The 19,637-nt window shown below is 43.3% G+C and overlaps 1 protein-coding gene across 2 annotated transcripts in view; it reads left to right on the top strand.

Moving 5' to 3' along the window:
• Positions 1 to 10,057: 10,057 nt before the first annotated feature.
• Positions 10,058 to 19,637, top strand: part of PRKCD (protein kinase C delta) — a 148,215-nt gene continuing 138,635 nt past the window's right edge. The window contains exon 1 of one of the 2 annotated variants that reach the window (XM_053721201.1): positions 10,058 to 10,176. The gene's annotated coding sequence lies outside the window, so the exon portion shown is untranslated. Of the gene's footprint in view, positions 10,177 to 11,303; positions 11,435 to 19,637 lie in introns of those variants that run through there. The other variant, XM_053721200.1, reaches the window with a different exon arrangement.

Raw genomic sequence — 19,637 nt, 5'->3', positions numbered from 1 at the left:
AAGGAGCAGCAAAGCACTACTGGAAGCTAGCTGAACACACCTGGATAGTCAATGGATAGTCAATGACAAGAGGCATATGTGTGTAGCTTCTGATCCTACCTCTCTTCAATAACGGATACCAAAAGAACAAAACTTATTTGATAATAGAAGTAAATTTGAAAGTTGTTAAAAACAACATGATCTATCTGAATCATGAAAGTTTCAGTTTGACTTTACTGTCCCTAAAGTATATTTTTCCAGCCTCTATTTCTATTACTATATTACTATTGCATCAGGTGAAAGATGCTTGTTGGGTACATGATTTGAGCATCATTTTAAAGGGATATTAAACAGTGCCCTTTAGTAAAAACAAATCTGTTAAATCAAAGTAAACATAAAAAGAAACAGATTGTGCAACAAACTGCAACCAACTTACTTGTTTTCTTGCAATACAAGCACTTAGACACTCAGTGTAGCCCGACCCTCAGGGAGATAAGAGAGCTGACATACTGGCAACTTAGGTTGCTTTCTGCCTCTTCTGAGCATTGGCAAATCTCACTCCCTGTTTTTCTAGTATTCACTTAAAGGGACAGTCTACTCCAGAATTGTTATTGTTTCAAAAGATAGATAATCCCTTTATTACCCACTCCCCAGTTTTGCATAACTAACACAGTTATATTAATATACTTTTTACCTCTGTTATTATCTTGTATCTAAGCCTCTGCAGACTGCCCACTTATCTCAGTTCTTTTGACAGACTTGCATTTTAGCCAATCAGTTCCCTCTCATAAGTAACTCCACGGCGTGAGCACAATGATTTCTATATGGCACACATGAACTAATGCCCTCTAGCTGTGAAAAACTGTCAAATGCATTGATATAAGAGGCAACCTTCAAGGGCTTAGAAATTAGCCTATGAGCCTACTTAGGTTTAGCTTTCAACTAAGAATACCAAGAGTACAAAGCAAATTTGATGAAAAAGGTTAATTGGAAAGTGGTTAAAAATGAACTGCCCTATCTGAATAATGAATGTTTAGTTTTCACTAGACTGTCCCTTTAATACTAAATCACCTCATGTTAATATAGAAGTTTTATGACCTCAGGCTATAAATTAATTTCTTTAGAGACCCCAACGTCCTTGTAGGGATGTGACAGGAAGTAATGGACACAGCTCACGTGAAGTTGAAATAAAAGCTAAAATCCATTTAAAATGATGAATAATACAATAATTTCTATAAAGTATAAGCGACTGCTTAGTTCTTTTTTTATTACAACAATGAAACAGACTGTTTCATATCCCTTTAAATATGACTTGGGAGGGTGCATATTTGGGTGTACAGATTCCCAAGATAATATACATAAACCATGCAGCCCTACAGTACTGCAGATGGTACCGGCGCTTTATCCATCCCTGCAGAGCTTATTGGTATTCTGTCTCTGAGTGGAAGATTAAACCTGTTTGTTTATGAGATATAGATGTCTTGTAGAGACTGAGCCTTGAATATTGTTATATTTCATGTTGTATTGCCCTACACTTGTAGCATAGGCACTAAAGCTATCTATTCTTGTATATATCCGTAGTCAGCACTGCATTACATAAGGTCTGCGTGCAAAATACATGTTTTATAAGCAATAAAAACTATCATTTCTTTAGTTAGATATGCACTGTTTTGCCATCCAGGGATATACTATTTGAAAAGTGTCTACAGTATGTTTATCTTATCTCCGTATCTACTTTGCTGAAGCCAACCAGGAATAGGTACAAATGAGCTTCTGTATACTTTCTAACTGTCCCAGTTTTCCTGTTTTTTGAACTCTTGTTCATTGATATAATTGACCCAGTAGTCTATACCGTGTTGTAATATATCTTCTGAGGTGTGAGTAAGCTTGACCATGGGCATCACACATGAGGTCTTTGCTAACCGTATGTATATGTGTGTTTGTATATTGTGGTATACTGTGGCCTAGTGTGGTATACTGTGGCCTAGTGTGTTATACTGGGGCCTAGTGTGGTATACTGTGGCCTAGTGTGGTATACTGGGGCCTAGTGTGCTATACTGTAGTATACTGTGGCCTAGTGTGGTATACTGTGGCCTAGTGTGTTATACTGTAGTATACTGTGGCCTAGTGTGTTATACTGTAGTATACTGTGGCCTAGTGTGGTATACTGTAGCCTAGTGTCTTATACTGTGGCCTAGTGTGGTTTATTGTGTTATACTGTGGCCTAGTGTGGTATACTGTGGCTCAGTGTGGTATACTGTAGTATACTGTGGTATACTGTAGCCTAGTGTTGTATAATGTGGCCTAGTGTGGTTTATGATGGTAATTATACTGTGGCCTAGTGTGTTATACTGTAGTATACTGTGGTATACTGTAGCCTAGTGTCGTATAATGTGGCATAGTGTGGTTTATGATGGTATACTGTGGCCTAGTGTGTTATACTGTGGCCTAGTGTGGTATACTGTGGCCTAGTGTGTTATACTGTAGTATACTGTGGTATACTGTAGCCTAGTGTCGTATAATGTGGCCTAGTGTGGTTTATGATGGTATACTGTGGCCTAGTGTGGTTTATGATGGTATACTGTGGCCTAGTGTGTTATACTGTGGCCTAGTGTGGTTTATTGTGGTATACTGTGGCCTAGTGTATTATACTGCAAAATCTGAATCTCCTCCGCTTTACATTAGATACAGCAGAATAATAAAATAATTTTCTGATTTAGTGAGCTTTCTTTACTGTGCATGATTAAACATGTTATAATAATTTTTTAATGTGATGCCCCTTAAATATATAGTTCTTTCAACAATCAATTTCACTTGCTGGAGGGCAATAAACTGTTTACAAATAACTTCTTCTTCACCTTTATTTTGCTATTTGTACTGCAGTATTGGCTTTAGAAAATCTACGTAAACAAATGGCTGTGGAAATCAACCTCCAAGTGTGTGTGTGTGTGTATGTGTAAGTATGTGTGTGTATACATTACATTAACATTATCAGATATAGAAATATATATTTAATAATAAAATAACATTTTTGTATATGTGAAGAACATAGGAATGCAAAATATGCATAATTAGCTTTGGGTTTTGCACTTTAGGTCTAACGTGGTGTAGGGTAAGCACACACGAAGAATTGCTAATCTCAAAGTGTATTTTTGAAATTTTACATATAAAATATATTTAAAAAAAATAAATAATATTTATTAAAAATTATTAGAGATACTGTAAAAAAATTCTAAACAATCCATAGATTTTATATATATATATTTCACAGTACGTATGATAATTTTTAATAATTGTTATAATATATGTAATAAATTTACTTCTAAGTAAAGAACAAAGGTATTTGAGGTATTTCTTTAGCTCAGTTTTCCTAGTGCACCTTTGTGTTAGCGCTAAAGAAAGTCAGAAGAGGCTTTTGTAGCGTGCCCCATAGAGAGGGAGTTAGTGTGGCTGCGCTGTCCGATTTCCAAGTCTTTCACTTGTGCTAACATTTTACTTTCAACGTGTAATACCAGAGCACAATAATAGGAGGGCTATTGGTTTAACTTGAGTTCAGTTAGCGCTAAATAGCGCTAGTATTTTGCCGCTCCACCTGTAATCTAGGTTTTAATGTTTAAAGGAACACTGTACCCAAAATGTTTCTTTCGTGATTCAGATTAAGCATGAAATTTTAAGCAACTTTCTAATTTACTCCTATTATCAAATTTTCTTCATTCTCTTGGTATCTTTATTTGAAATGCAAGAATGTAAGTTTAGATGCCGGCCCATTTTTGGTGAACAACCTGGGTTGTCCTTGCTGATTGGTGGATAAATTCATCCACCAATAAAAAAGTGCTGTCCAGAGTACTGAAACCAAAAAAAAGCTTAGATGCCTTGTTTTTCAAATAATGATAGCAAGAGAACGAAGAAAAATTGATAATAGGAGTAAATTAGAAATTTGCTTAAAATTGCTGCTCTATCTGAATTACAAAAGAAAACATTTGGGTTCAGTGTCCCTTTAAGGATACTAATGCCAAATATGTTCCTGTAATGACGTGACTCAGACATACCAAAAAGTGAAGTTTTGTTCCATCATTGTTCCATATACAGATTTGGCATTGATTTGGTTGTGTTGTCCTGATCCAATCAAGAGAGAATCAAACTGAACAAACATTTTACTAGACAATTGAGAACAATTATTTCTACTATACATGTACACAGGAGTGGGAATTTCCTCTAGTCACAAGGGGCATTCAAGGGACATTAAACTTTAATGATTCAGATAGAGCAGTCATTTTAAACAACTTTCCAATTTACTTCCATTAACAAAATGTGCACAGACTTTTTATAGTTACACTTTTTGAGTCACCAGCTCCTACTGAGCATGTGCAAGAAATAACATAATATAGGTATATGCATTTGTGATTGGCTGGTGGCTGTCACATGATACAGGGGGAGTGGAAATATATATAACTTTGAAATGTGTCAGATAAAAATCTACTACTCATTTGAAGTTCAGACTAAGTGTTATTGCATTGTCTTTTTATTGTGCATTTACTGAATTGACTGGTCCTTAGGCTTTTTCCTATGAGTGAGCAAGTAACTTGTTTGTCCTGTCTGACACTTTCCCACCTCTGCTTGTGCAGTTCCTGTTCTATATATTTTGCTAGGGATATGTTGTTATTAAGATCTATTTCCGTTTGAGATTGCGGTGGAGAGAGCATTTTAAATGATCCAGACTATAGTAATAAATATGTGAGTGTGACTGGATATAGGGGAGATACAGCTTAGAGTGTGTGCAAATCAGCAGGCTGAGTGAGTGGGAATGAATGTGACTGGGGAAGCGGAGGATAAGTGAGTATTATTAAATTACCATGATGTGTGCGTGAGTGAGGAGCAAACTGAGAGTATGGCTGCAAATCAGAAGACTGTGTGAGTGAAGAGCAAGTTGTACGTGTTACTGCAAAGGCTGTGAGTGAGTGAAGAGCAAGATGTGAGTGTGGATGCAAAGGCTGTGAGTGAGGCGCAAGTTGTGAGTGTGGCTGCAAATCAGGAGGCTGTGTTTGAGTGTGGCTGCAAATCAGGAGGCTGCGTGTGAGGAGCAAGATGTGAGTGTAGCTGCAAATTAGAAGGCTGGGTGTGAGTGTAGCTGCAAATCAGGAGGTTGTGTGTGAGTGAGGAGCAAAATGTGAGTGTGGCTGTAAATCAGGAGGCTGTGTTTGAGTGTAGCTGCAAATCAGGAGGCTGTGTGTGAGGCGCAAGATGTGAGTGTAGCTGCAAATTAAAAAGCTGAGTGTGAGTGTGGCTGCACATCATGAGGCTGTTTGTGAGTGAGGAGCAAGTTGTGGGTGTGAGTGAGGAGCAAGATGTGAGTGCGGCTCACTCACAAATCAGGAGGCTGTGTGAGTGTGAATCAGAGTAGCTGCGAATCAGCAGAATGAGTGGACCTGTGAATGAGTGTGGCAGTTGTTCAGGAGATGGCTAAGTATGAGAAAGAAGCGGTATGTGAGTATGGCTAATAATCGGGAGGCTGGGAGACTTTGATTGTGTGAAAATTATGAGTGACTGGGTGTGAAAGACAAACTGTGAGTGTGACTGGGGTTCTGAGGGCAAAAGGCACATTGCTAATGAACCTTGGGATCAAAGTGCTGTGTGAATGTGAGTGAGGGGCAGGCCCTGAATAAAGCTGGGGTGTGAGTAAGGAGTAAGTTCTGAGTGTGGCTGGGGATCAGAGTAGTGAGCGAAAGAGAGCAAGTGTGGATGTTCTGAGTGTGGCTGGGGATAAAGTTGCTAAGGAAGTGTGAGTGAGGAGGTGTGATTGGATGTGAGACTAGGGGGCTACTTGAGTGAGTGTATGTAAGGCTAGGGGCTCCTCAGGTGAGTGGGTGTGAGTAAGAATAGAGGGCTCCTCAGGTGAGTGGGTGTGAGTAAGGGTAGGGGGCTCCTCGGGTGAGTGGGTGTGAGTAAGGCTAGAGGGGCTCCTCGGGTGAGTGGGTGTGAGTAAGGCTAGAGGGGCTCCTCGGGTGAGTGGGTGTGAGTAAGGCTAGAGGGGCTCCTCGGGTGAGTGGGTGTGAGTAAGGCTAGAGGGGCTCCTTGGGTGAGTAGGTGTTAGTAAGGCTAGGGAGCTCCTCGGTTGAGTGGGTGTGAGTAAGGCTAGGGAGCTCCTCGGGGGAGTGGGTGTGAGTAAGGCTAAGGGGGCTCCTCGGGTGAGTGGGTGTGAGTAAGGCTAGGGGGCTCCTCGGGTGAGTGGGTGTGAGTAAGGCTAAGCGGGCTCCTCGGGTGAGGGTAATGCTAGGGGGCTCTTTGGGTGAGTGGGTGTGAGTAAGGCTAGAGGGATCCTCAGATGAGTGGGTGCGAGTAAGGCTAGGGAGCTCCTTGGATAAGTGGGTGCGAGTAAGGCTAGGGAGCTCCTCGGGTGAGGGTAATGCTAGGGGGCTCTTTGGGTGAGTGGGTGTGAGTAAGGCTAGAGGGATCCTCGGAAGAGTGGGTGTGAGTAAGGCTAGAGAGCTCCTGAGGTGGGTGATTGTAAGTAATGCTAGGGGGCTCCTCGGGTGAGTGGGTGTAAGGCTAGGGGGCTCCTCGGGTGAGTGGGTGTGAGTAAGGCTAGAGGGGCACCTCGGGTAAGTGGGTGTGAGTAAGGCTAGAGGGGCTCCTCGGGTGAGTGGGTGTGAGTAAGGCTAGGGAGCTCCTCGGGTGAGTGGGTGTGAGTAAGGCTAAGGGGGCTCCTCGGGTGAGTGGGTGTGAGTAAGGCTAGGGAGCTCATTGGGTGAGTGGGTGTGAGTAAGGCTAAGGGGGTTCCTCGGGTGAGTGGGTGTGGGTAATGCTAGGGGGCTCTTTGGGTGAGTGGGTGTGAGTAAGGCTAGAGAGAACCTTGGATGAGTGGTTGTAAGGCTAGGGAGCTCCTAGGGTGAGTGGGTGCGAGTAAGGCTAGGGAGCTCCTCAGGTGGGTGGTTGTGAGTAATGCTAGGGGGCTCCTCGGGTGAGTGGGTGTAGAGCTAGGGGGCTCCTCGGTTGAGTGGGTGTGAGTAAGGCTAGGGGGCTCCTGGGTGAGTTGGTGTAAGTTAAGCTAGAGGGCTCCTCGGGTGAGTGGGTGTGAGTAATGCTAGGGGGCTCCTCGGGTGAGTGGGTGTAGAGCTAGAGGGCTCCTCGGGTGAGTGGGTGTGAGTAAGGCTAGGGGGCTCCTGGGTGAGTTGGTGTAAGTTAGGCTAGAGGGCTCCTCGGGTGAGTGGATGTAAGGCTAGTGGGCTCCTCGGGTGAGTGGATGTAAGGCTAGTGGGCTCCTCGGGTGAGTGGGCTCCTCGGGTGAGTGAGTTGGTGTAAGTTAGGCTAGAGGGCTCCTCAGGTGAGTGGGTGTAAGGCTAGTGGGCTCCTTGGGTGAGTGAGTTGGTGTAAGTTAGGCTAGAGGGCTCCTCGGGTGAGTGGGTGTAAGGCTAGTGGGCTCCTCGGGTGAGTTGGTGTAAGTTAGGCTAGAGGGCTCCTCGGGTGAGTTGGTGTAAGTTAGGCTAGAGGGCTTCTCGGGTGAGTGGCTGTAAGGCTAGAGGGCTCCTCGGGTGAGTGGGTGTGAGTAAGGCTAGAGGGGCACCTCGGGTAAGTGGGTGTGAGTAAGGCTAGAGGGGCTCCTCAGGTGAGTGGGTGTGAGTAAGGCTAGGGAGCTCCTCGGGTGAGTGGGTGTGAGTAAGGCTAAGGGGGCTCCTCGGGTGAGTGGGTGTGAGTAAGGCTAGGGAGCTCATTGGGTGAGTGGGTGTGAGTAAGGCTAAGGGGGTTCCTCGGGTGAGTGGGTGTGGGTAATGCTAGGGGGCTCTTTGGGTGAGTGGGTGTGAGTAAGGCTAGAGAGAACCTTGGATGAGTGGTTGTAAGGCTAGGGAGCTCCTAGGGTGAGTGGGTGCGAGTAAGGCTAGGGAGCTCCTCAGGTGGGTGGTTGTGAGTAATGCTAGGGGGCTCCTCGGGTGAGTGGGTGTAGAGCTAGGGGGCTCCTCGGTTGAGTGGGTGTGAGTAAGGCTAGGGGGCTCCTGGGTGAGTTGGTGTAAGTTAAGCTAGAGGGCTCCTCGGGTGAGTGGGTGTGAGTAATGCTAGGGGGCTCCTCGGGTGAGTGGGTGTAGAGCTAGAGGGCTCCTCGGGTGAGTGGGTGTGAGTAAGGCTAGGGGGCTCCTGGGTGAGTTGGTGTAAGTTAGGCTAGAGGGCTCCTCGGGTGAGTGGATGTAAGGCTAGTGGGCTCCTCGGGTGAGTGGATGTAAGGCTAGTGGGCTCCTCGGGTGAGTGGGCTCCTCGGGTGAGTGAGTTGGTGTAAGTTAGGCTAGAGGGCTCCTCAGGTGAGTGGGTGTAAGGCTAGTGGGCTCCTTGGGTGAGTGAGTTGGTGTAAGTTAGGCTAGAGGGCTCCTCGGGTGAGTGGGTGTAAGGCTAGTGGGCTCCTCGGGTGAGTTGGTGTAAGTTAGGCTAGAGGGCTCCTCGGGTGAGTTGGTGTAAGTTAGGCTAGAGGGCTTCTCGGGTGAGTGGCTGTAAGGCTAGAGGGCTCCTCGGGTAAGTGGGTGTAAGTAAGGCTAGAGGGCTCCTCGGGTGAGTGGGTGTAAGGCTAGAGGGCTCCTCGGGTAAGTGGGTGTAAGTTAGGCTAGAGGGCTCCTCGGGTGAGTGGGCTCCTCAGGTGAGTGGGTGTAAGGCTAGAGGGCTCCTCAGGTGAGTGGGTGTAAGGCTAGTGGGCTCCTCAGGTGAGTGGGTGTAAGGCTAGTGGGCTCCTCTGGTGAGTGGGTGTAAGTTAGGCTAGAGGGCTCCTCAGGTGAGTGGGTGTTAGGCTAGTGGGCTCCTCGGTGAGTGAGTGTAAGTTAGGCTAGAGGGCTCCTCAGGTGAGTGGGCTGAGGGCTCCTCGGGTGAGTGGGCTCCTCGGGTGAGTGGGTGTGAGTAAGGCTAGAGGGGCTCCTCGGGTGAGTGGGTGTGAGTAAGGCTAGGGAGCTCCTTGGGTGAGTGGGTGTGAGTAAGGCTAAGGGGGGCTCCTCGGGTGAGTGGGTGTGAGTAAGGCTAGGGAGCTCATTGGGTGAGTAGGTGTGAGTAAGGCTAAGGGGGTTCCTCGGGTGAGTGGGTGTGGGTAATGCTAGGGGGCTCTTTGGGTGATTGGGTGTGAGTAAGGCTAGAGAGAACCTCGGATGAGTGGGTGTAAGGCTAGGGAGCTCCTAGGGTGAGTGGGTGTGAGTAAGGCTAGGGAGCTCCTTAGATTAGTGGGTGCGAGTAAGGCTAGGGAGCTCCTCAGGTGGGTGGTTGTGAGTAATGCTAGGGGGCTCCTCGGGTGAGTGGGTGTAGAGCTAGGGAGCTCCTCGGTTGAGTGGGTGTGAGAAAGGCTAGGGGGCTCCTGGGTGAGTTGGTGTAAGTTAAGCTAGAGGGCTCCTCGGATGAGTGGGTGTGAGTAATGCTAGGAGGCTCCTCGGGTGAGTGGGTGTAGAGCTAGGGAGCTCCTCGGTTGAGTGGGTGTGAGTAAGGCTAGGGGGCTCCTAGGTGAGTTGGTGTAAGTTAGGCTAGAGGGCTCCTCGGGTGAGTGGATGTAAGGCTAGTGGGCTCCTCGGGTGAGTGAGTTGGTGTAAGTTAGTCTAGAGGGCTCCTCGGGTGAGTGGGTGTGAGTAATGCTAGGGTGCTCCTCGGGTGAGTGGGTGTAGAGCTAGAGGGCTCCTCGGGTGAGTGGGTGTGAGTAAGGCTAGGGGGCTCCTGGGTGAGTTGGTGTAAGTTAGGCTAGAGGGCTCCTCGGGTGAGTGGGTGTAAGGCTAGTGGGCTCCTCTGGTGAGTGGGTGTAAGGCTAGTGGGCTCCTTGGGTGAGTGAGTTGGTGTAAGTTAGGCTAGAGGGCTCCTTGTGTGAGTTGGTGTAAGGCTAGTGGGCTCCTCGGGTGAGTTGGTGTAAGTTAGGCTAGAGGGCTCCTCGGGTGAGTGGGTGTAAGGCTAGTGGGCTCCTCGGGTGAGTTGGTGTAAGTTAGGCTAGAGGGCTCCTCGGGTGAGTGGGTGTAAGTTAGGCTAGTGGGCTCCTCGTGTGAGTAAGGCTGAGACTTCAGGTTAGTAAGCTCCCGGAAAGTTGGGTATCGGTGAGAGCAGCTGCAGGAGGAGCCGGGGGAGGGCGGGAGGAGGCGCCGTGCAGGGAGGGGGAGCCGGGCAGGTCACACAGGGAGCGGAATAAGGAAGCAGTGTTACACCGGGGACCCCCGCCCAGCATCGGACTCCCAGCGACGGGGACCCTCAGGGTGACAGGTGAGGAGGGGGCGCGGGGATCGGGGGCTGAATGAGAGGCGGAGGGCTGGGTGTGTTACTACAAACAACTCAGAAGCAATGGGAGAAAGACAAGTTACACTGGGGGGGATTCTCCAGACTATGAGGTGGGTAGTAGAGTAGGGGTGAGGCAGGTAGTCGGGGAGGGGGGCAGAAGTCTGAGAGACCTAAGTAGGTGGGGGTATAAGTGACTGGGGGTGACAGAGAGAGGGTTATTGGGTGAAGGACGGAATTAACTTGTTAGAAGTAAATGTGAGTGAGGTGTATAAAGAGAGAGTTAATAGGGAGACAGTCAAAAATAAGTTGGGGGGAGAATGAAGAGGGGGACAAAAGATAGAGAGAGTAAGAGAGACAGAAGTAACCAGGGAGAGAGAGAGATACAGAGACAGAGTAAAGGGGGACAGACAGAAGTAACCAGGGGAGTGAGAGAGAGTAAAGGGGGACAGACAGAAGTAACCAGGGGAGTGAGAGAGAGTAAAGGGGGACAGACAGAAGTAACCAGGGGAGTGAGAGAGTAAAGGGGGACAGACAGAAGTAACCAGGGGAATGAGAGAGAGTAAAGGGGGACAGACAGAAGTAACCAGGGGAGTGAGAGTAAAGGGGGACAGACAGAAGTAACCAGGGGAGTGAGAGAGAGTAAAGGGGGACAGACAGAAGTAACCAGGGGAGTGAGAGTGAGAGAGTAAAGGGGGACAGACAGAAGTAACCAGGGGAGTGAGAGTGAGAGAGTAAAGGGGGACAGACAGAAGTAACCAGGGGAGTGAGAGAGAGTAAAGGGGGACAGACAGAAGTAACCAGGGGAGTGAGAGAGTAAAGGGGGACAGACAGAAGTAACCAGGGGAGTGAGAGAGAGAGTTAAGGGGGTACAGACAGAAGTAACCAGGGGAGTGAGAGTGTAAAGGGGGACAGACAGAAGTAACCAGGGGAGTGAGAGAGAGTGTAAAGGGGGACAGACAGAAGTAACCAGGACAGTGAGAGAGAGTTAAGGGGGGGGGGTACAGACAGAAGTAACCAGGGGAGTGAAAGAGCGTTAAGGGGGGACAGACAGAAGTAACCAGGGGAGTGAGAGAGAGTTAAGGGGGGGGGTACAGACAGAAGTAACCAGGGGAGTGAAAGAAAGAGAGAGAGACAGAAGTAATTGGAGGATGAAAGAGGCTGAGGCAAATCATACTGTTTGTTGCTGCTTGGGGGAGAGACAGAGGAGTAGCTGGAGGAGCTCTAAAACCAGAAGTAATTTGAGGTGGGTAAAATATCTGTTGGGGTGGTTTGGTCACTAAGAGTATAATGGTTTCTGGTCCTTCAAACACCGTTGTTATTTTGTAGCCTATTTGCTAATCACTTATCTCATCATCTTTAGAGAATAGGCTGCATAGAATAACATAGTAATAATAGTCACCTAAAAATGTACTTATGGGTAGCAACAGAGGTTTCTTATATGGTTGTGCTAGGGGTACTGGAATATGCTGGGGGTACTGGAATATGCTGGGGGTACTCACTCTCTGGATGTCTCTGCTTCAAGCTGTCACTTCTTGATGGTTGTTAACTTGCTTAGTGATATGTTATTGGCTAGGGAAAGGTTGAAACATATCCTAAGCCCTGAAAGGAGGCTCCATGGTTGAGCATATAATAGCTTAAGAACTGTCAGTGAACAGTTTAACCATTATCAGAAACAAGTGTGATCTGCAGAGCTTGCAATCTAACCAGCTGAGGACAGACAGGAAGGCACATGCTCCAAATCCCCAACTCATCTTCCTGTATCTGGCTTCTGTCTGGATTATTTATACAGACACATTTTAATTTTCCATTTTTATGCACAGTCTTAAGATGTTCTCAGGCACTGCACGCAAGAACCAAGGTTATCGCGTATGGATGGGGGAGGTGAGCAGTTTTGTGTTGATACTGAGCAGTTAGAATGAGGACTAATTATAGGTGAAAAAGATCCAATTTGATGAGAGAGTGGTATTGGGTCAATATATGATTACTTTAACCTGTTTTAGTCTGGGTAAGAGAATGAGTGTGGACTTAATGCTAGATTATGAGTAATGGGGAGGATTGGGTAAGGTTATACATGGGTCAAAGGTGGGCAAGATATCCTGCATGGGCAGAGGCTTGTTTCATAATCATTTGTCGAAGGCTGGGCAAATGATGATCAGTTGGTTGTATCTTGGCTAAGGGGTCGTCACTGGGTTAAGTTTGGTGAGGTTGGCACTAGACTGGCATAGAGTTAGGGGCTTATATATTGGACCTGGCTAAGTGTGGGTTTAAAGGAACACTGAACCCAAATTTTTTCTTTCATGATTCAGATAGAGCATGCAATTTTAAGCAACATTTTAATTTACTCCTATTATCAATTTTCTTCATTCTCTAGCTATCTTTGGTTGAAAAGCAAGAATGTAAGTATAGAAGCCGACCCATTTTTGGTTCACAACCGGGGTTATCCTTGCTTATTGGACAGCACCAATAAACAAGTGCTGTCCTGTGATCTGAACCAAAAATTGTCTGGCTTCTTAGCTTTAGATGCCTTCTTTTTCAAGTAAAGAAAGCAAGAGAATGAAGAAAAGATTAGGGAGTAAAATAGGAGTAAATTAGAAAGTGCATGCTCTATCTGAATCATGAAAGATAAATGTGGGTTTAGCGTCCCTTTAAGCTTAGTTCCGGTCAGTGGCATATCCCTGGGTTCAGTACTATAACAGGGTTTGGATTTGGGCTTCCTGACCACCGTGTCCCTGCGTCATGATTGAGTGAGAAGAGATGCTATGTGTGATGTTTAAGACTGGCCAAGAGCCTCGTCACTGGGTATGAAATTTATATCTAGATTGTGAATGATGGAAATCCTGATTGTTATGTAACCAACACAGCAATAACTTATTTTGCTCCCTAAAACTGCTCTTGGCTTTATGCCCATCATGGGATATTTGCAGCCCTTTATAGGTTTGTCTGTATGTGGGACTGTGGAATTCTTCTCTCAGTGCTGTGATGCAGGAACTTACCTCCTTGCAATGAGTAAAACAAAGGTGGGACAGTCATTAAGGTGATTAATATCATAAAATGATCAGAGAAGCTTTTTTTTTTTATTATCCAATTGTATATTGTGCTTCATCCTACTTACTATAGATTATCCCATTTGATTCTATCAAGTTCTGCAATGTATGTATTTCTACATAATGCGTTGCTTCCTCTGTTATAATTAGCAGGCACTGTTAATGTTTTTACTAGGACAGGAGTGTCTGACCTTGGTAGACTTGCCCATAATGGCATACAGAACACATTGTTGCTTGGGGCTGTCTATATTTTTTAGAATGCCATTGGCAATTTGAGAATATGCACCTAAAAAGGTTTTCCACCCCTAGCCTAGGAAATAAAGAGATTTATCATTTCAAATGATTTTTAGCTATCTCTACAGGCTTCCCCAAACAGTAAGTGTAACCAAACTGCTCTATACTGCTTAGTTACGTTGACGTGTGGCAGGTTGCTTTAGTGATCTCAGAATTTAGTTGTGCTGTCTTTGACCTAGTAGTAGTGTCACACATAACTGTGTCCTTGTGAGCATGACAGAGCGCAGGTGAACTTACAGGGATATTGTATGCCCAAGGCTCTATATTCTTACTCACTGCTTTAAAGAGTGCAGAATTAAGCACTTGGGAATTTAAATCACGGTGACAAATGACATAGTAAGGCCATGTGCAACAAGTGATTTATATAAATAATGCCTTTTTATTCCATTCATGCTGCTGTAAATATATTTTATAACATATTTTAATATTTATTTTCAAATGGGATTAAGGTAATTTATTAGTCTTTACTTTAAACTTAAAGGGCCATAATACCCAAATGTTTAAACACTTAAAAGTGATGCAGCATAGCTGTAAAAAGCTGACTAGAAAATATCTCCTGAACATCTCTATGTAAAAAAGAAAGATATTTTACCACAAAAGTTCCTCAGTAGCCACCTCCCATTGTAAAGGATTTCTAAGCAGCATTTTAGTGTGTCTGTCCTGGGACAGCTGAAAGGATGAGCCTTGTGAACTCTCATATTATTTCACCAAACAGGTAAAGGAAGCTTACTATGAAATCGCATGAGAGTTAAGTCAAATCTCATGATATCACAGTAAGAGTTCATGACCTCAGCACTGCTGATGCTGATTGGCTGCTGTTCATTTCTTCATTTATTTTTTTTAATTTTACCTGCAGCTGGGAGCAGGTGAAGTATAACTTTTTACACAGAACTAACTGTGCTGAGCTGAGGAGATTGTGAGGTAAAATATCTTCCTTTTTACATAGAGATGCTCAGGTGATATTTTCCTGTCAGCTTTTTACAGTTATACTGCATCAGTTTCAAGTGATTTAGCATATGAGTATTATGTCCCTTTAAAGGGATATAAAGGTAAAAATGTAAAAGTACGTAGGCGCATTTGAATTTGAAATAGAAGCATTATTGCAATATACTTCCTTTAGCAAAAATTCTTCTTATAAAAGTAATTGCTGATTTTCTGCGGCATACGCACATATGCTGTGAGGACCCCGTGCACTAGTAATCAATCACTATGCCTGCTCAGAGGGTCAGCAGTAGCTTTTATGACACAAATGACATCTTCAGAAGCAATACACACCACCGCCAGCTTTCTAAGAAGGCATAGTGATTGAATACTGGTGCACAGGCACTCACATGATATGTGCATATGCTGCAGGAAAAATACACCTGTAATAACTTTTATTAGAAGCATTTTTGCTAATGGAAGTATATTAAAAACATGCTTCAATTTCAAATTGAAATGCACCCGTTCACATTATATGTTTGACCTTTCTCTCCCTTTAAAGGGACATAAAATACAAAAATAAAATGCTGTAATGTTAGAGTAGTTTATTATTGCACTGTGGCTATGTGTTCATTCCTGCATAGAGGTATACAACATACATCAACTCAGTTTCATAGCAGCTATACACTACTGCGAACAAGTTCATCTGGTAAACCAATGACAAGAAGGATAAATGTGTAGCCACCAATCAGCAGCTAGCTCCCAGTAGTACTTTGCTTCTCCTGAGCTTACTTAGATATGCTTTTTCAGCAAAGGATACCAAGAGAACAAAGAAAATTAGAAAATAGAAGTAAATTGGAAATGTGTTTAATTTGACATCTTCTGTCTGATTCATAGATGTTTTGTTTAGTAAAATCCCTCTGTCGTTGTGTAACTGGTTTAGTTAATAATAATAAACTGTTTTTTCATCTTCCCTTCCTCATGCATTGTGACTGCGCATTGTATATTTGATTGAAACCCTTATGTGCTCTATTCCTGTTCATTAAAATGTTTTTATTCGTAGCGTAAATCTCTCATAGATTTCAGTTCTTAGTAATTACCTGGTATACGTTTTTTTCTTTACATTATATTTTACAGTCTATTTTATATTTGTTATCGTTAAAAAGATTGATAATCCCTTTATTACCAATTCCCCAGTTTTGCATAACCAACATTGTTATATTAATACACATATTACCTCTGTGATTACCTTGTATCTAACCCTCTGCAGACTGCACCTTATCTTAGTTATATTTATATACTTTTTACCTCTGTTATTATCTTGTATCTAAGCCTCTGCAGACTGCTCCTTATCTCAGTTATATTAATACACATATTCCCTCTTTGAGTACCTTTGTATCTAAGCCTCTGCAGACTGCCCCTTATCTCAGTTATATTAATATACTTTTTACCTCTGTGATTACCTTGTATCTAAACCTCTGCAGACTGCCCCCTTATCACAGTTATATTAATATACTTTTTACCTCTGATTACCCTGTATCTAAACCTCTGCAGACTGTTCCTTATCTCAGTTATATTAATATACCATTTACCTCTGTGATTACCTTGTATCTAACCCTCTGCAGACTGCTCCTTATCTCAGTTATATTAATATACTTTTTACCTCTGTGATTACCTTGTATTTAAGCCTCTGCAGACTGCTCCTTATCTCAGTTATATTAATATACTTTTTACTTCTGTAATTACCTTGTATCTAAACCTCTGCAGACTGTCCCTTATCTCAGTTATATTAATATACTTTTTACCTCTGTGAATACCCTGTATCTAAGCCTCTGCAGACTGCCCCTTATCTCAGTTCTTTTGACAGACTTACATTTTAGCCAATCAGTGCTGACTCTTAAATAACTTCATGGGAGTGAGTACAATGTTATCCATATGGCACACATGAACTACCACTGTCTAGCTGGGAAAAAACTGTCAAAATGCCCTGAGATAAGAGGCGGCCTTAGAAATTAGCATATTAGCCTACCTAGGATATTTTCATGTTGGCTTTTTATAGTTATGCTGCATCACTTTCAAATGATTTAGTATATGAGTATTATGTCCCTTTAAGTTGAGTTACAGAAGCAAAATATACTGAAAATTAAAAGCAAAATGCTTAAAATAAAAAAAAAAATCTTTGAAAGAAAACAACCTGAATTTTTTTTTTTCTTCTCTGCTTGTTGTTTTCCAATGACATGGAGAGTCCACAAATTCAATCATTACTGTTGGGAATTCAACACCTGGCCACTAGGAGGAGGCAAAGACACCCCAGCCAAAGTATTAAAGGGAAATTAAACACTAAATAAATGATAGATGGAATGATGCATCCAAATAAAATATTAGTCTGAGAATTACATGTAGATGCATTTTTTGAAAGTTTAATTAGCTGTTTAAATATTAACAAAACAAGTGTAAAGTTTTCCGGCTAGATTACGAGTTGTGCATTAGGCTTAAAAAGCAGCGTTGGCCGGTCCCAACGCTGCTTTTTAACGCCCGCTGGTATTACGAGTCTTGCAGGTACACTTTTTTTTGGCCAGACTTGGAAATACCGCAGATCCACTTACGTCAATTGCTTATCCTATATTTTCAATGGGACTTGCATAGTGCCGGTAGACCCTCTCCTGTCAAGGCTGGTACCGCATTTTAAAGTCAGTAGTTAAGAGTTTTACACTACAACGCCGTAGCATAAAACTCTAAACTAAAGTGCTAAAAAGTACACTAACACCCATAAACTACCTATTAACCCCTAAACCGAGGCCCCCCCACATTGCAAACACTAAAATAATTTTTTTAACCCCTAATCTTCCGCCACTATAATAAATATATTAACCCCTAAACCGCCGCACTCCCGCCTCGCAAACATTAGTTAAATATTATTAACCCCTAATCTGCTGTCCCTAACATCGCCGACACCTACCTACATTTATTAACCCCTAATCTGCCGCCCCAACGTCGCAGCCACTATATTAAAGTTATTAACCCCTAAACCTAACATCCCCTTACTTAAATATAATTAAAAGAAATCTAAATAAAATTACTATAATGAACAAATTATTCCTATTTAAAACTAAATATTTACCTATAAAATAAACCCTAAGATAGCTATTTTAGGGTTTATTTTTATTTTACAGGCAAGTTTGTATTTATTTTAACTAGGTACAATAGTTATTAAATAGTTATTAACTATTTAATAACTACCCTGCTAAAATAAATACAAAAGTACATGAAAAATAAAACCTAACCTAAGTTACAATTACACCTAACACTACACTATCATTAAATTATTTCCCTAAATTAACTAAAATGATCTAAAGTACAAAAAAGCAAACACTAAAATACAGAAAATAATAAACAAATTTCAATATTTTTAAACTAATTACACCTAATCTAATCCCACTAACAAAATAAAAAAGCCGCCTTAAAATAAAAAAAGCCCTACCCTACACTAAATTACAAATAGCCCTTAAAAGGGCCTTTTGGGGGCATTGCCCCAAAGTAATCAGCTCTTTTACCTGTAAACATTTTTTACAACCCCCCAACATTAAAACCCACCACCCACACAACCAACCCTACTCTAAAACCCACCCAATACCCCCTTAAAAAAACCTAACACTAACCCCTTGAAGATCACCTTACTGGGAGAAGTCTTCATCCAACCGGGCCGAAGTCCTCAGCAAAGCCGGGAGATGTCTTCATCCAAGCCGGGCGAAGTGGTCCTCCAGACGGGCAGAAGTCTTCATCCAGACGACATCTTCTATCTTCATCCATCTGGCGCGGAGCGGGTCCATCTTCAAGACATCCGACCTGGAGCATCCTCTTCAATCGACGGCTAACACAGAATGAAGGTACCTTTAAGTGACGTCATCCAAGATGGCATCCCTTCAATTCCGATTGGCTGATAGAATTCTATCAGCCAATCGGAATTAAGGTAGAAAAAATCCTATTGGCTGATGCAATCAGCCAATAGGATTGAAGTTCAATCCTATTGGCTGATCCAATCAGCCAATAGAATGCGAGCTCAATCCTATTGGCTGATTGGATCAGCCAATAGGATTGAACTTCAATCCTATTAATAGGATTTTTTTCTACCTTAAAGGGCAGTCTATAATCTATACCATATTTTTTATTATTCTAAAAGATAGATAATCCCTTTATTACCCATTCCCCAGTTTTGCATAACCAACACAGTTATAATAATATACTTTTAACCTCTGTGATTATCTTGTATCTAAGCCTCTGCAAACTTCCCCTTTATTTCAGTTCTTTTGACAGACTTGCAGTTTAGCCAATCACTGCCTGCTCTCAGATAACTTCACGTGCACAAGCACAGTGTTATCTATATGAAATACGTGAACTAACACCCTCTAGTGGTGAAAAACTGTTCAAATGCATTCTGAAAAGAGGTGGCCTTCAAGGTCTAAGAAATTAGCATATGAACCTCCTAGATTAAGCTTTCAACTAAGAATACGAAGAGAACAAAGTAAAATTGCTGATAAAAGTAAATTGGAAAATTGTTTAAAATTACATGCTCTATCTGAATCATGAAAGTTTTCTTTGGCCTAGACTGTCCCTTTAATTCCGATTGGCTGATAGAATTTGTTTGCGAGGCGGGAGTGCAGCGGTTTAGGGGTTAATATGTTTATTATAGTGGCGGCGACGTTGGGGGCAGCAGATTAGGGGTTAATAAATGTAGGTAGGTTGTGGCGACATTGGGGGCGGCAGACTAGTGGTTAATAAACATAATGTAGGTGTTGGCCATGTTGGGGGCAGCAGATTAAGGGTTAATAATATAATGTAGGTTGCGGCGATGTTGGGGTCGGCAGATTAGGGGTTAATAAGTGTAAGATTAGGGGTGTTTAGACTCTGGGTTCATGTTAGGGTGTTAGGTGTTAGACATAAAATGTATTTCCCCATAGGAATCAATGGGGCTGCTTTTTGGCAGGTGTTAGACTTTTTTTCAGCCGGCTCTCCCCGTTGATTCCTATGGGGAAATCGTGCACGAGCACGTTACACCAGCTCACCAGTAACTTAAGAAGCGCTGGTATTGGAGTGCGGTAAGGAGCAAAAGTTTGCTCAACGCTCACTTCTTGTTTGGGTTGTAAAAACCCATAATACCAGCACTGTCTGTAAGTGAGCGGTGAGCAT

Source organism: Bombina bombina, chromosome 7 (genome assembly GCF_027579735.1).
Source record: "Bombina bombina isolate aBomBom1 chromosome 7, aBomBom1.pri, whole genome shotgun sequence".
In the NCBI taxonomy this organism is placed as follows: Eukaryota; Metazoa; Chordata; class Amphibia; order Anura; family Bombinatoridae; genus Bombina; species Bombina bombina.
The sequence above is the reverse complement of the archived record's forward strand: the minus strand, read 5'-3'. Positions and strand labels throughout refer to the sequence as shown.